Here is a 15,978-nt window from a genome sequence, read left to right on the forward strand (position 1 = left end):
TCATCATGAGATCTATACTATTGTTCTTAGACAAGACAAGAAAACGCCCAGGCCTGTGGCCTCCTCTGTGGCCACCCACCCTGTCAGTGAGATGGAGTCTCCTGCTTTTAGCTCCGTATCTCCTCCCTTGCCCATCATGGATCCCTGAAGAGTTTATTTTAACTACTTGTTGTACAGCTTCTCTCTTTCTTACATTGTGACTTCTTTGAGGCAGGAGACAGTGTCTGTCTTCCTCCATCCTCTGCCCTCCCAAACAGTGAATTAGTCAGCGTTTGCTATCAACAAACACCTCCCACTGCCAAACCTGAGTGAGTTACAATGTCTTCGTCAATGCCACAGACTGCATTCAGGTCTGTTCTGTGTGTTTGCACATTCAAAGGCCCAGGCAATGGCAAGGATGTAATTCTCTTACAGGGAAAAAGCAAATAATAGAGAATAAAAGTACATTCTACCGTACCTGGGATCTATCAAAAATATTACCAAATAGATGACGAGATGAGCTACATTGGTAAAAAAAAAAAGGGCAAGAACTGAGAATGGCTAGGATGTTCCTGTATACTACTACCTCTTTTAATCTCTATAACAAGTTTGCCAGAAGGTCTTACAATGTTTATATTCCAATGAAGCATCTACTGGTTGGGAACCTCCTTGGGAACCTTTGAGAGTGTGATCTGAAACGGACCCCCACTTGTAGAGGACAGGAAGAGACAGAGGAAAGAGGCGGCCGTTCTAGCTGGGGAGGCGGCAGGCAGGATAAGCAAGAGAACTTACTTATAAGGCTTGTCTTGGGCACCGCAAGATAAGTACATCTCTGCACCTATTAGCCAAATCTGAAAAGTTTATATGGAGTTTTGGGTTGTGGCCTAGACCATCTAGAATGTCTCAACACCACATCACTCTCTCAAAGCTGTGTCCTTGGGGCAGCTTCTGGGAGAGTGGGGCCGGGGTGGGTGTGGGGGGGGTTGGAATGCACATTCTAAGGACAAGGCAAGAGGTGAGGAGCCTCCCATTGTTGGGGTCCAACTTACAGGTCAACTGGTGACCATGTCCTCTTAGTGATCTCTCCCAACAGCACCTTTGTAAGAATTAAATCTGGTTCTCTCTGGCCCTATCGCCTGCCCCTCATCCGACCTATTTCCCTTGAATAATTATTTGGAGAATAGGGCATGCTAAAATGTCATCTTAAAGGATTGACATTTAGTGTATGAGCATAAATTATTATTAATAGTGGGAAGTTTGATTAATATGAATACATCCTGTGAAAACAATAAGGATCTGATTTATAAAAGCTTTCACGTCCTATCTAACAAGCACGAAACCATGTTTGTAGCAGGAGCTCGCATCCAGCTTCCTCATCCATTCAGATTCCTTTCCACTCGGTCTCTCTGGGCCAAAGCTTCTTTTCCCTATAACAACATGGAGTAGTTGACAGGTAACTGGTGAAAATTGCATTTGCTTTTTACTGTCTACCAGGATATGAGAGTCAACGATTCAGTAATCCAATTGTCGGGTGCCAATTTCATTTGAAATAATTGCTGATAAAATCGAAAAGAAAACTTCAGCAAATCTGAAAACAGATTATGGCAGAACTCAGGGGCACAATGGGCTGATATTAAATATTGTTTCAGTACTTAGGATCAGACTTCATATTGAATCCCGATGAACACTGGGTCACGGGATTTGGATAAAAGCCAGGCAGAGTCAAGCTTCCCATCATTCATGGCACTTGGATTCTAAGTGGGAGCTGATCCCTAATGCAACTGCCCTCACCTGAGTCCACAGTGATGACAGATTTGAATTCAAGAATAGCGTTGCTTGAAATCAGAGTAATCCTACTATACACCCATGCCATCCCTCATAAGCCTCACATCTCAGGAATTGGGTATTACTTCCTTCGTATAACAGAGGAAGACTTTGATTCCTGCCCAACGTCACACAGATATTGAGAGACAGCGAGGATTGAAACCTAGGTGGTCTGTCCAAGGGCGGTGATCATCCCACCGGACCACACTGCCTCTTACTCTGCCTGGAGCAGTGGTAGCTATATCATATAACTGAGGGTCAAAATCTACCTTGGATAATCTTATTTTGCTTTCTATGCTGATTAGTTTAATTATATTACTGCCACAGTCCACTTCATAAATGCTGCATAGAAAAAGCTGAATGTAATTAAAATAACCAACTATCCAAACAGATGTGCAGCTGCAAAGCTGAGCACAAATTGAATTTTTAAGCAACATATTGTGTTTTATATGCGGAAACATCTCCATTAATTTGTTCATTCAACAAACACTTACTAGTGCCTTGATGCTGGCAGGCACTGTAACAGACCCTAGAAACACAGAGATGAATGTGACCCAGCATCTGTTGTGAGAGGCAGAGACCCCAGCGAGGAGTGACCGACCGAGGAAATCAGTTACAATGAGGCTCCCCCTCCACGTACACCCTTCCTCCTCCCGGGGTTTCCATCTCTGAGTCACCTGCAGCTCTCTCCCGGTCTCTGCCATTATCCCATCAGTCTGCACTGTCCTGAGACGGTGTTGTGTTCTCTTCCCCACTGCAAGGGTCCAGAATGACTGTGCATCAGCCCTGGCTTCGCTCTTGTGTAAATCGTGTGTCGACCACCATCTCCTGCCCCTGATAGATACTGATACAATAGTGTCAGCCACATTCCGATCCTTCCCCAGCCCCTGGAGAGCCCGCACTTGCCTGTGTGATTTCTGCTAAGTCCAAGAGCCTCCCTTCCGCAGGGCTCCTTCAGCTTCTCAGGTCTCTTGCTGTCTGTGCTCTTTCTGTCCTACAGCATGCTGAGCCCAACATGACTGCAGGCTCAACCCCCACTTCTGTGAAGCACGCCCACCCACACACATGCACACTCCACTCATAATAGGCGTTTATGAGTTTGATAAACTTTAATGAAGATTTGGCAGCTGCGGAAAGGGATAGAATCACACATCACCTGGCTTCCTGCAGACTGAGGCCAGCAAACAGAGGGAGCTTCCTGTCCCCTTCTCTTCCTGTCCTCAGGCTTAAGTTCAAGCTCAGTTTAGAAACATCTCCCAAGCAGTAGCCACGCGCGAGGCCTCAGAGTGCCCATAGTGTTGTGTGCCCTCAGGAGAACAGACCAGGGAAGAAAGCTCCAGAGGCCCAGCAGGAGGATGGGTTAGTGGCTGCTTGGGAGGGCAGTTCCAGTATCCCATGCACCCCAAACCCCGTCTTGAAAGGGGTGCAGAGGATCCGAGTGGGATGTGACCCAGACTGCCCTGGTCTAGGGCAGTACTGCTGCTCTTATCGTCTTGACTCCATCCTTGTGGGTGAGGAAATCAAGGCACGGGTTAAATAACTTGCCCGAGGTCAAAGGGCGAAAAAAGGGCAGAGGCAGGATTGGAACTCAGGCAGTATCGTTCCTAAGAGTCTTAGCCATTGTGCTACACTGACTGCCAAAGACAGAGTCCCAGGCCTCTGAGGCTCAGGGCTCAAGATAATCATGTGTGTGTGTGTGTGTGTGTGTGTGTGTGTGTGTGTGTGTGTGTGTGTGTGTGTTAAGTAATTCCTCTTCAGAGTTCTACAGGTGCTGTACACTAAGAGAGATGAAAGCCTAAAGACTGGGGTTGCCCAGAGGAAACACTCCCTAACCTGACTGCCCACTGGGGAGGCAGGCAAGGCAGGAGGAGGTCAGAGAATGCTTTCCTGGGGACACAACATGGAGACCGAGCTCTGGGTCATGCAGACTAACACACGCAAAGGCTCAGAGGCATGAGAGCATAATGCTATTTTCCTAGAATATAATAAAAACTATTATTTATACTTATTGAGCTAATTACTAGTCAGTCTTCATTACAGCCTGTCAGGCAGGTGCTGCTGCTAACCCCAGACTAAGGAAAGATGAAACCGGAGCTGAGGTTCAGAGATGTCAGGCCAGCTAGTAGTAGGGTCACCCCAGGTCACCCAGCCAGTGACGGGTAGCAGCTCTGTTTGTAACCACTTCCCAGGGCTGCTGCTGATGAGATGTGAAATGGTTGTTGAACTGGGTTAGTTGACTAAGGAAGAAGAGGCAACCAGGACCCCACTCATTAAGGGAGGTGCCTCCCCAGACGTGCTGCCTGAAACCCCTCATAAGGGTGGTCTTCTGTCTCAGGACCAGGCCACCCACCAAAGTGGGGAATGTCTTGAAATGTCAACTTTTACCTGAATAATTTGAAGCTGGCACATCAGACCAAGGTATCTTGGTATTTGTTTGTTTGTTTGAAGTTAATAACAATGTTCGATTTGTGACTATGAAACACTCTGACCCAGGCAGGACATCTGTGCTTTGCTGTGTCCTGCTCAGCACTCAGCTGGGGTTGAGTAGCCCAGTGGGGAGCACCAGTCTGAGCGATGGAGGCCCACTGAGACATGGGCTGCTTGATCAGATTTCCCCTTTTAAAAAAACACTTTTTTTTCCCCTCTTGGATTATCTGCACTGATCAAATTAGCACACTTCCTTCACTTGGAGGGGTGTGTGTTCACTGGATTCCACTGGCAGAAACTCCTTCATTCTTCAGCCCTCTAGGAGCTATCCTAATGATAGGAATGATAGGATACCAACTGATAGGAACGAAGCTTACGGCAGCTGGACTGGACGGAGTCTGCTCTTGTCTCCTGATGCGCCCAGCACCTTCAACCCCAGGCTACCTTCCCGTGTGTCCTATTTTGATCTGCTGCCTTCATCTGAAGGCTGAGAAGTTTTCACTTAAAAGCTTGACCCTCCCGGGGTGCCTGGGTGGCTTAGTCCGTTAAGTGTCTGTCTTTGGCTCAAGCCATGATCTCAGGGTCCTGCGATCAAGCCCTACATCGAGGTGGGGTGGTCCCTGCTCAACGGGGAGTCTGATTCTCCCTCTTCTCCTCTCCCTGTTCATGCACTCTCTCTCTCTCTCAAATAGATCTATAAAATCTTTAAAAAAAAAAAAAAACTTGAATCTCCAATGTTACTTCTCCTCCTATGTCTTAGCTTCCATTCTGTTTCCTTGGTTCTTATGCAAGGACACTCTGCCTGCTTTCTTTGATTCTTCCAGGAAGAGAGTCTGGGGTAGATGGTTTCGAGGATGGCCCCCGTTCATCCCTCCCCTCCCTATATATGCACATAGCTTCCCACATCAAGAGGTGCAGTTTACTGCCCATCTTCCTGAATCTGCTTGGCCTGAGGGACTTGTCTGAGTAATAGGATGCAGCATAAGTGATATTCTGGAACTTCTGTGGCTGGATTCTAAGAAGACTTTAAGCTCCACTTGGACCTCGGTAGGAGGCTCATTCTTGGTGTGCTTGCTTTTGGAATGAGCCGCTCTGATGCAGAAGCTGAAGCCAAGTGGAGAAGGCACGTGTCGAAGCTCGACTCATCAGCCCTAGAGGAGATGCTGGCCAACAGCCGCCATCAACTGACAGCCACGTGAGGGAGCCATCCTGGATGTCCAGCCTTCGGGGAGCTGCCTCACCAAGTGGCCCCCCCAGCTGGACCTGTACAACAGAGCCCAGACCATCTGTAGAGTCATGAAATAAAATGGTAAGTTTGGGGTCTTTTTCTATATAGTGAAGCTCCTGGAACGGCATTGCCGCCAGCCACCTTGTCTGAGGCAGCTGGACTACGGTTCACATGTTACGCAACTGTTCATGCAATCCCCGGTGGAGGGGGAACTAGGTTTTGTGTTAGCACGATGGTTTGGCATGCAGACCTTGCACAGGGCTGGGGGGCATCTGGGGCATCTGGGGGGGCAGGCTGCACACTGCAGTAGTGTAGTAACTCAGGAAAATGTGTGTAGGTCCATTGAGTGAACAAAAGCAACAAAGATTGTATGCATACAGCCTGATGTTCAAGACATGGTGAAGGGCAGTGTTCTCTGATATAGCCCGCCTTCTTTCGACGAGGAGGCCACACTCCTTGGATGGGTCAGATTCCAGGTTGCTGATTTATTGCACCTAAAGTTCAAGACATGGGTGTGATCCTCTCTCCCACTCCCTTCCTTACTGATTGGGATTCTGTTGCCTTCTCCTCTCTTGCACTGACAACAGAAGTACTAAGAGGCTCTCTTTCTCTGACTTCCAGGTGACGGTCAACAGGGGAGAAGACTGGAAATCTGGTGGGGATAAGGTGGTAGAAGACCTCTTAGGCCCCCCACTTGAGACCACTGGTCTAGCCCAGCTTTCCAGAGTGCTCCTTTGGGGTTTGGTGTCCACGCCAGCTGGCAATAAAATATTAACTAATTTCTGCCTTACACTGTTTCTTCTGTATGTATCTTCCTATGGTCCTCCCTGGGAAAGAAGTCCACAGCTGACCTAGATTCAGATGTCGCTGCATTCCTTGGCTATTATGTCATCTTGATGCCACTGAATAACACCCAAATCCAACTTTTATTCCTTTATTCATCACATGTTTATCGAGCACCTACTATGTGGTTGGTTCTAGAAATAATACATCAGAAAACCAAGAAGATTGCTGACCTCATTCTGGAGGGAGGAGAAAGGCACTCTAGGGCAAAACCAAAATGTAAATCGTGTATCATATGGCGAAACTGCTGAGAGGTGTGAACGACTTCTTCCCGTGCAAATACCACGGGACAGGAGAGCGCCAACTCCAGGGATCATGGCAGCCTGCTGCCAGCTGGGTGAGAGCAGCCAGAGCCCTCTGGAGACCCACAGTAACCCACTTATAGTGTAGAGATGGGTCACAAGAAGTGGTTCATTCTGGATTTATTTTGAAGGTAAAAGGAACCTGAGTTTTTGTTGGCTTGAGTGTAGCATAGGAGAGAAAAAGTCTTTCAGCCTTGCAACAGGCTGAAATGAAATGAGATGCAGAAAACCGCAGGATTTTGTAATATGGTAATTATGGTATTTGTTATTTACCATATGGTAATTGTTATTTACATGAGTATTGTTTGGAATTGGAACTGGGTTCTGCTCCCTACTAACAGGAGAAGCACAGTTAAATCACTTTGCCCCTTGACCCTCAGTTTCCTCATCAGCACAATGGATATCATAGTAACCACCTTACAGGTTTGGTATATGGACCTGCCATAATGGGGTTAAGTACTTTGCATGGTACCTGATGCACAGCAGGTGCTCAATTGATGTTAGCTGAACGCGGGCTTGAATGCGTGATACTGGTGGACATGGTTAGTAGCAAAGCCCAGAATTATGTATACCACATGTTCATTCATTCATTTTTTTTTAGTATGCATTCAAAATCATAAGGTATTTGTAGGAAGCTTTGATTTCCGATATTTCCAGTATTCCACCAAAAGGTGCATCTCTCCATGGTAGATTTTAAGCTTATAAAGGAAATGGGAAGCTGGTTGGTGAGTTTCTTGCCCTGTCTCATTTGGCAACAGGCCATGAAGACAAGGCAATAATTGTTCTTATTTCTTCTCCGGCGCTCAAAACAGACAAGGCAGGTAGTTGGAATAAACTATTTAAATTCCTCTTTCCATTTGCATCCAGGGGAGTTTGCAGCTGTCCCAGTTTGTTACCGAGTAATGAGATGGATTAAATGATCTATTCAAACATAATAGTTACTTCCTTGATGGCTAGAACCCCGTCTTAGTTTTTTCTTGTATCTTACACAGCAGAAAACCTGTGTAGGTAGAGCAGGTGCTTAACACATAAGCTGGTGGAATTTTGATTATTCAGCAAACACGTGTTAGAGAACAGCGCCAAGCTTCAAGTCATGGCTCACAAGGCCACCCTCCGCGCGGTGCAGATGATGATGCTGTCGTTGACTGGGAATGTGAAGCAGACACCTACTGTGAGTCAGACCCTGCAGGAGATCAGATCAGCTTACCCCTGATCTGCCCAGAAACCCAATGGAGTGTATTATCCCTATTTTAAGATGAGGACCCCGAGGCCATTGGGAGTGAGAGGATTTGTCCAAGGTCCCACTACTGCTGTGAAGAAAAGTTCGGGTTTGAACCCATATGTACCTATGACTTTTCATCAGATCATGAAAAGAAAAGCCTTATTCCCACTTGGACAAATATTTCTCCATCAGCTACTTGAGCACAGTAGAACCAGGTTCAAATTCCACGACTCTCATCCAGCACATCTAGATTTAACTCAGCTCAATTAGCGTCACTGTTTGAGGAGCCAGGAGGCTTGGGCACTACTCTACGCACCCTGCTGAGGTGAGGGAGACCTCCCCCCTGCCTTGGCTGTGCTGTTGTGCAGAGGAGTGGGGGCCCTAGAGCTGTCCTGGGTCTGTGGGGCTTTGTCCACTCCATGCAAAGGTGCCAGTGCCAGCTCCACATCACCGGAACGTTGAGGTGTTTTCCTATTTGGGGGACACGGAGACGAGGTGGAAAGATGAGAGGACCAAAGGAAGGGAGGAACATGTGACTTGCCTCTACCAGGGAATTTGTCTTAGAGAGAATGGAACCAGTATGGTGAAATCTCAGAGAACAGTGGGGAGGTGGAGAAGACAGTATTGGGGGTTTTGAGACATATTCCAGAGACAACTAAACTTCTCTAATGAGGACTCTGCTCTGCCTATTTTAAGAATTTCTTTGCAATCAAGCATTATAGAGGGGAAAAAAGAGGGGTCAGGTGCATTATGGGAAAAGCACTTTGTATTAGAAAAATAATGGTGTTGATATCCTTTCAACAGATCTTTAAGTACGATTTGTCCCTTTGCTTAATTAATTGCAGATTGAAGAGAATTTATTCTGTGACGAGACTTTGTTCTATTGACAGTTCCATCTGAGGAAATATAGATTATTTTAGGCTATTTCAGAAAATGCCTTGCATATAGATATTAAAATAAACATGGATGATTTGGCTATATCTTTCCTTCCCCTCAATTTCACCCTCATGGATCTTCGATCAATTGGTTTGTGTCTGTATCTATTAGCACAAAATTTCATTTCAGAGAAAAATGATGCTGTGTGAGGGAAAAAAAAAAACAGTTTTTAGATATTATGAGAAAATGTTAAAAAAAAAAAAAAGGAACATAGGTATGAAAATAATTCCCCCAATGGAATCACCATGATTGGTTTTCATCAATGATTCATAATGAGATCAGAAAAAAAGGGAAATATTCAAAGGCATGGATTTGAGTGGATTTAATCAAGTAAGATCACTGACTGCTGGAGGTAGAAAGATTTCAGAAATAACCTAGCCTTATTCTGTGCTTGTGCAGACGAACCAATTAAGCAAGGCTGCGACGAGTCGGGGAATCTTGGTATCTGGAAAGAGAAGATTTTTGTCTATCGCATCTGCATCCCTGGCCTTCTCTAAGAGTCAAAATGCTCGGGCCTCCTTCTCCCCATCTGTAGAATGAGGATGAGGACAAAGTGCTCCCCCTCTAGCTGGCACTGCCCTGACCACCTGACTTCAGCGGGTCACCGCTGTTCTGCATTCAGAGCACTTATCACATGTGTAATTTCCATGCAGGAATGTGAGCTTAGTGGTGTAAGATGTGTCTTCCCAGACGAGGAGCAGAGACTGCAGCTCCCTGAGGCCGAGGCCATCCCCCTGCAGCTCTGCGGAGCCTGGCAGAGAGACCCAGTGATTTGCTGAATGGATGAATGAATGAAGGATTGAAACATAGTCTGATCACTGTGGATGGGACTATCACCTGAATTTCCTGGATAGCAGTTACAGGAGAAAAAACAAAAACAGAAATAAGATCTGAGCATATGGGTTTCAGTTTTATTAAAATGGATGTATAGTTCATTTTTTGAAAATTATTGGCTTTCTACACCTGACATATAACAAACTGTTAAGTAATTTAACACACATTCAAACTTTTAGCTGATAAAACCCAGAAATTTGATGCTTCTCATGAGTACAGGAAATGAATGCCCTGTATTTGAAGCTCTCCCCACCTCCACTTCCTTAAAATTATCTAGATAATAGCTATAGCATTTTTTTTTTTACTTAAACGCTGAAACTAGCTATCTGTATGCAGTTTCCCTGAAACTACCACTGTTCAGAGCCATCTATCCAGTATAACATGTCAGATATAATGTATGCAGATGGCTTACGTGATGCATGTTAAACCCAATTTTGCTTAACTGATTACGTGGAAAGATGCCACAAACTGACGGCAACGACGATGATGAGTCATTTGTTCATCTACCCGACTAACATTTATTGAACACCTGTGGTCCCTGGGCTCCGGGAAAACACAGCCCGGTGGGGACGAAGGATGAGTATTTGGAGGAGGCCGTGACACCATGGGGAAGTCCGGGCTCTGGGAGCCCAGAGGATGGGCACCTCATCTAGGAAAGGCATGATGTCAAGGTGAGTTCTCCAGTTAGAATGGGAGGATCCAGGGGGGCAGGAGGAGCTTGTGGTGCAGTCAGGGAGCAAGAAAAGTGATCCTCTGGGATGTAGAACAAGAGCAGGAGACTACAGCTGTCCCAGGTGCTGCAGCCCAAACGTGGAACAGACAAGTGTCCTGCAGCCTGCTCTCCAGGGCGCTTCGGACAACTTAACAATTTCATCATCAGATGGGTGCTTTGACAGGGGAGGTCAGAGTGGGTCCTGAGATGTGGTGAGAAGTCATGGTCTTACGTGGACTGAAGCTCCAATGATCTGTGATATGGACCACAGAAGGTTTACGCTGAACCTGGCAAGACCAGGCATGGACACACAGCATTATGGTTCTCAAGGAGAAAGTGTTTCACCATTTCGTTCAGTGCCGCCAGTGGTTCAGAAGCTGAATGAGCTTGGGCTTCAATTTCTTCATCTGTGAAATGGCAACAACCTTAGCCTTCAGTGGATACTGCCAAGACACTAATTCCAACAACTCCCCCCAACACGATCCTAACAGCTGAGCCTTGTGGACTCTTCATACCTCTCTTCTCAGAAATGTGTCCTAACTCTTATTTCAGAAAATGTGGCTTCCTCAGAAAAGGTGCTGTTATAGTTAAGAGATTACTCAGCACTTCTTCTAGCTATGAAGAAATAGTGCCATTCCGTCCTCTACAATCACAGGGATCAATCTTCTTCCTTGCTTTCCCTCCCTTCTCTTCCACTGTTGTCAGGACTTGACCATTTAGCAGCTCCCCAGACCTCTGCGGTGGCCAACAGGAGATGCAGGTGAGGAAGAGAGGGAGGCAGGTGCAGTTTCAGCCCGTTGGAGGGTAGATCCGTCACACACAAGCAAGACATTTACAACTAAACACGGTGGATGCTTCCAGCTCAGCTCAGATCACTGTGGCCCCGAGCAAAACAAAACTGTGGCCTCTTGCTGAAAGAGGGGAGCAGTAGTCAAGAGTAGGATCCAGCCTCAGGAATGGAGGGGGTCGGAGAACACAAGAACAAACCCTCCTCCGTGCCGGCCCTGGAAGGAAGTTTGCGCATGCGCGGGAGCCTGGCTAACAGGCTGAGGACACTCTGGGGAGGCCACTGCTGGGTAAAGCTGGGCAAGACACCGCATTCTCAGGGCCCTTCTCCCCTGTAAGATGGGGGGAAGCATAGAATCCTCTTCACTGAGACACCGTGAGGAGTAAAGAGAGAATTCATGGAAAAGGCGAGTTAGAATCAGTGTTGCAGACAGGTATCAGCTACTGCAACGGTCTGGGCTTTGACAGACTGGTGAAGGCGGAAAGACCCAGCATCCAGAGTTAGATTGGTGTGGCCTCCAAGTCTGACTTACTGGTTATGCAAATGGTCCCAAGGAGGCAAGCATTAATTTCGAAGGGTGCTTGGCATAAGGAGCAGATGCAGCCCAGCATTTATTAAATGCCTACATGTGTAAGGTTCTCTGCTCGGTGACTTACATGAGTTCTGTTATTTAAAATCTACCACACCGACATTATTGTCTTCATTACTCTTACCTTTATGACATTGTCATTAAAACGGAGTCTCCAAAAGGTGATGAGTCTCACCTGAGGATACTCCCTGAGGAGTTAAAGAGAAAATGTTTGAACCACATCTGTGTGCCCAGGACAACCGTTTTGGTTCTGCTGCATCCCAGGCCCGAGCCCTCTGGCTCTGCTGAGTCTCACAGCGGACTCTTTCACATCCTAACGGTTACCTCTGTAGAGGAGCCTCCTCTGGTCATTCCACCCACAGAAGTTCCTCCCCTCATCCCCACCTCCCAGGGCCTCGATTCCTTTTCTTCAGAGAACTGGTACAATCTGCAGCCCGACATGTCTCCGTTCATATGATAATACACAAAACTGTTGTTTATTGAAGACGTTATCCTGATACTCTTCTAAGCCCTTTTCTTGTAGTATCTCATTATAGCTCCAGCAACCTTCTGAAGTCAGCAATTGACATATGCTACTTTATTTCATTCCGTAACAGTGCAGTGAGGGCGACATCCATATTTTCCGTTTATAGGTAAACTGGAACTGGGACACGGGGAGGTTAAGTGACTTCCTTGAGGTCATAGAGCCAGGAAGTAGCGTGTCTATCTCCTGCACTAGACTCGATACTTTCTGAGGGCAGTGTCCCTGTTCCAAAGCCTGGAGCAGTAACTGACACATGATTATATATACTCTGTAAACACTGATCAATAGACAGATGAAGACCAAGGAGAAAAACACAAAAGGATTATGAACTGGTGAAGAGATGTGCCTTTTTTTCTCAGAAACGGCTGCTTTATCTCTGGCCACACTCATCTACCTCGTGATTGTCTAGTGTCCGGGCACTGGCTTGACTGTGATAGTCTGGGGGGCATTATGGGTGCCTGTATCTGTGTGTGTGTAATGTTCTGATGGGTTGAGGCTACAGAAGATTGGTTGAATCTGTCCTAGCTCTCCACCAGTATGTTCTGGTGGACCAGTGAACCATACTTCCTTTGCAGCCCCCACGGGGAGAGGCCAGTCATAGAAGAGCTCTTTGCTTTGTGTGCAAAGAGGTGGGGAGGAAATGAAGAGATGTGGGTCAACAGTCATTGTCAGAGGGGAGGAAGGGACATGGATTAACAGAGTCAGAGTCAGGGGGATGTTTGGAGCAAAAGGAAGCCATTGTGGATTATGAAGCTTCCATTCAGTGAATTCTTGGTACTTCCCCCAACCCCATAGATCATTGTTGGGGGAGTGAGAAAAGATTTGAAAAGTAGACAGGGACAAATCCACAGGCCTTTCTTGGCTGAATAAAAGGGTTGGGTCTTCATCAGAACTACCGGCAGTGGAGAAGGTTTTCAGCCGGAAGGAAATGAGCAGACTTGCATTGGCAAAGATCAGTTTGGGTGCAACACAGAAGAGGGCCAGGCTCCAAGCCAGAGGGCAGGAGGCTTCTGAGGAAAAGGCAGAGCAGGGACAGAGAAATGGGGGAGTCTGGGGACATCTGGGAGAGGAAGTCAACAGGTACTGCTAACAGAATCACTGTGGGGCTGAAGGCGAGGCAGTGGCCTCCAGGCTTCTGGAGTGACAGAGAGGACACTGGATGAGAAAGAACATTGAAAGAGAGTAGGATTTGGGGGGCTGGGAAGAAGAGTAAAATAAAAGCTATTTTTAAAAGGCAGATAACTATTTTATGAAAGGCAAAGAAGCAAATGCAAAACAAGACCAAATTAATCTCTTAATCAGAGGCTCGTTTGTTATAAGGGCTCTTAGACTAATTTGAGGGGCCTGTTTTAAGAGCCAACTTGACGTCTTGCTGCAAATATGCAGTGACTTAACTGCTCTGCACACAGCCTCAGATCCTCAGCCAATTTTTTTTTTTTAAGGTTTTATTTATTTATTTGTCAGAGAGAGAGAGAGGGAGAACACAAGCAGGCAGAGAAGCAGGCAGAGGCAGAGAGAGAAGCAGCCTCCCTGCCGAGCAAGGAGCCCGATGCGGGACTGGATCCCAAGACACTGGGATCCTGATCTGAGCCGAAGGCAGCAGCTTAACCAGCTGAGCCACCCAGGTGTCCCAGTCCTCAGCCAATTTTAAAGATCTGCTTGGAAGCAATTCTCTAGCATCGCACATCTCCTTGGACCTCACTTGAAGTCCACTGTCCTCACACCACTAACAGCTGACGGCTCCTTCAGTAAAGCTTTGGAGTGTTCTCTTCCACTCTGTATTCTGGGAAATCTAGAAAATAAATCATCAGCCAAAGAGGTCATTTCTGTAGATTGTTTTCTCTACCCACTTTACGGAGTCTGTGTGATTTGACAAGAAGCCAACGTTTCTATCATTCACTTTCTGTAACAATTATCGCTTACCAAGCCCCCAATTTATGTGCTGGGTAATTTATAAACACAATATTAGTTAATCAACCTCAATATTTTGTGAGGTAGATACTTAGATTAAGGAAACTGAGGCTTAGAGAAGTTAAATGGTCTTGATTTTTCAGAAGTGAAAAGCCCCTTTAATGTTAAAAAGGAAAAAAAAAAAAGAAAAGTCCCTAGTTAAAGGAGTTGACAGGTTGAGCTCCAAAGTCTGGGCTCTTCCCACTATGCCTCTGAGGTATGAGCCCAAAGCAAAACACTCAGAGCAAAAGCGCGGAGCCTTCTGATCCGCACAAGCAAGATGCATCCCTTGAACGTGACTTAATTAAACAAACAAACCCTGACATACACGTGGCTCCAAACTTGTTAATGTTTAAGTCACTGAGCCTGTCTGTGAAATTCAGTCTGTCAAGAGATCTCTTCCAAACTTCCTCCTGCCTTACAGATTTTCAAAGACAAAAGAGGGGAGGAGACAACTTGCATTCACTGAGAAAGTGTTGTGTTGTCTGGAGGAATGTTTGACGCTGGAGTTAAGAGCCCCATTTCGCAGACGAGACAAGGAAGGCTCAGAGAAAGGCAGCGCATCTTGGCCAAGTCACACATTCAAGCTGGGCAGGGAAGAGGTAGGACTTCACTTCCGGTCGGCTAAGCCTTCGTTCATGGTCTTGAAGTTTTGGGAGAGTTTTGTTTTGTCCGTAAGACAAAAAGGATCAAAGCCTTTTCAGGCTATAGAATGCCAAACAGTGCATCTCGGGGACTTGTGTCGGTGAACAGATCTCTCGACTTTGCTGACTTCATCATTTTCTGTCTTTTATTCCTGGACAGACAGACAGAATTTTGCTTTGCATTCAGCCGCGGAGCGAGAACAGTATCTCAGACCAGTACCGAACTCTGAGGAAATCAATGAGCCAAAATATGTTTACGGAGCTGAGATTTTTCTATTTAAGCAACGTTTATAAAGCACGTATTATGTGCCTGGCCCTGTTTTAAGCACATTCAAATGTTAGCTAACTTCATTCTCATAATAATCAGATGAGGTCGGTGCCCCTGTCATCCCCTTCCTCAGGGGGAGTGAGAAAACACAGAGACATCAAGGAGCTCAAGGTCACACAGCTAGAGAGAAGCTGGCTGTGTAGACCATGATCTTCACTGCTGTACAAGCAGCCCTGTGTTTGAACTAGGTTTTTTTTTTTTGGCAGAAACAAGGGACAGAGGCTCTGTGCTACCCTTCCTTTTCCTGAGGATGGGGACCCACCCCTCATGAGCCCTGTCACATCCTTCATTCACGCTCAGATGCTCAGAACATTTGCTTCTACAGTATCTGCTCAAACAGGGTAAAGGAAGAGACATTCCTCCCCTCTCCTATTATTTTATTCCTTTAAGGATTCTTGGTGAAGGTTGGCAGTATCAGTAATGATAACTGCGGTGTCACCTTTGACAGGGGCCACCAAATGTCCGTTGGTTCCTATTTCTTCCGGGGGAACTCCACTTCTGTGGGGGTATCCACATGTCCAGGTAAAAGTCTGTATTTACCAGCTCTGTCCTGGGCAAGTAAGGTTGGCTGTGTGTGTTACGGTTCTGGCTATAGATACTTAAGCAAGAACCACTTCGTGGGGCTTCTCATAAAACTTAACAGCAGAGCAGACTCAACAGGTAAAGATCATTTTCCTGGCAGCCCTCCCCCTCCCCACATTTTCCGCCCTGGAATGTGGTCGGACACCCAGGGAAGGGTGGAGACATCCCACTGTGACACCCTAACGTGGGTGAGGCAGAAAGACTGAAGGAGCTTGGCACACTGCTGACCTCTCGCTGCACATTTTGTAGCCGGTTTTGGACTCCACGT

This window comes from Mustela erminea, chromosome 16, assembly GCF_009829155.1.
Source record: "Mustela erminea isolate mMusErm1 chromosome 16, mMusErm1.Pri, whole genome shotgun sequence".
NCBI lineage: Eukaryota > Metazoa > Chordata > Mammalia > Carnivora > Mustelidae > Mustela > Mustela erminea.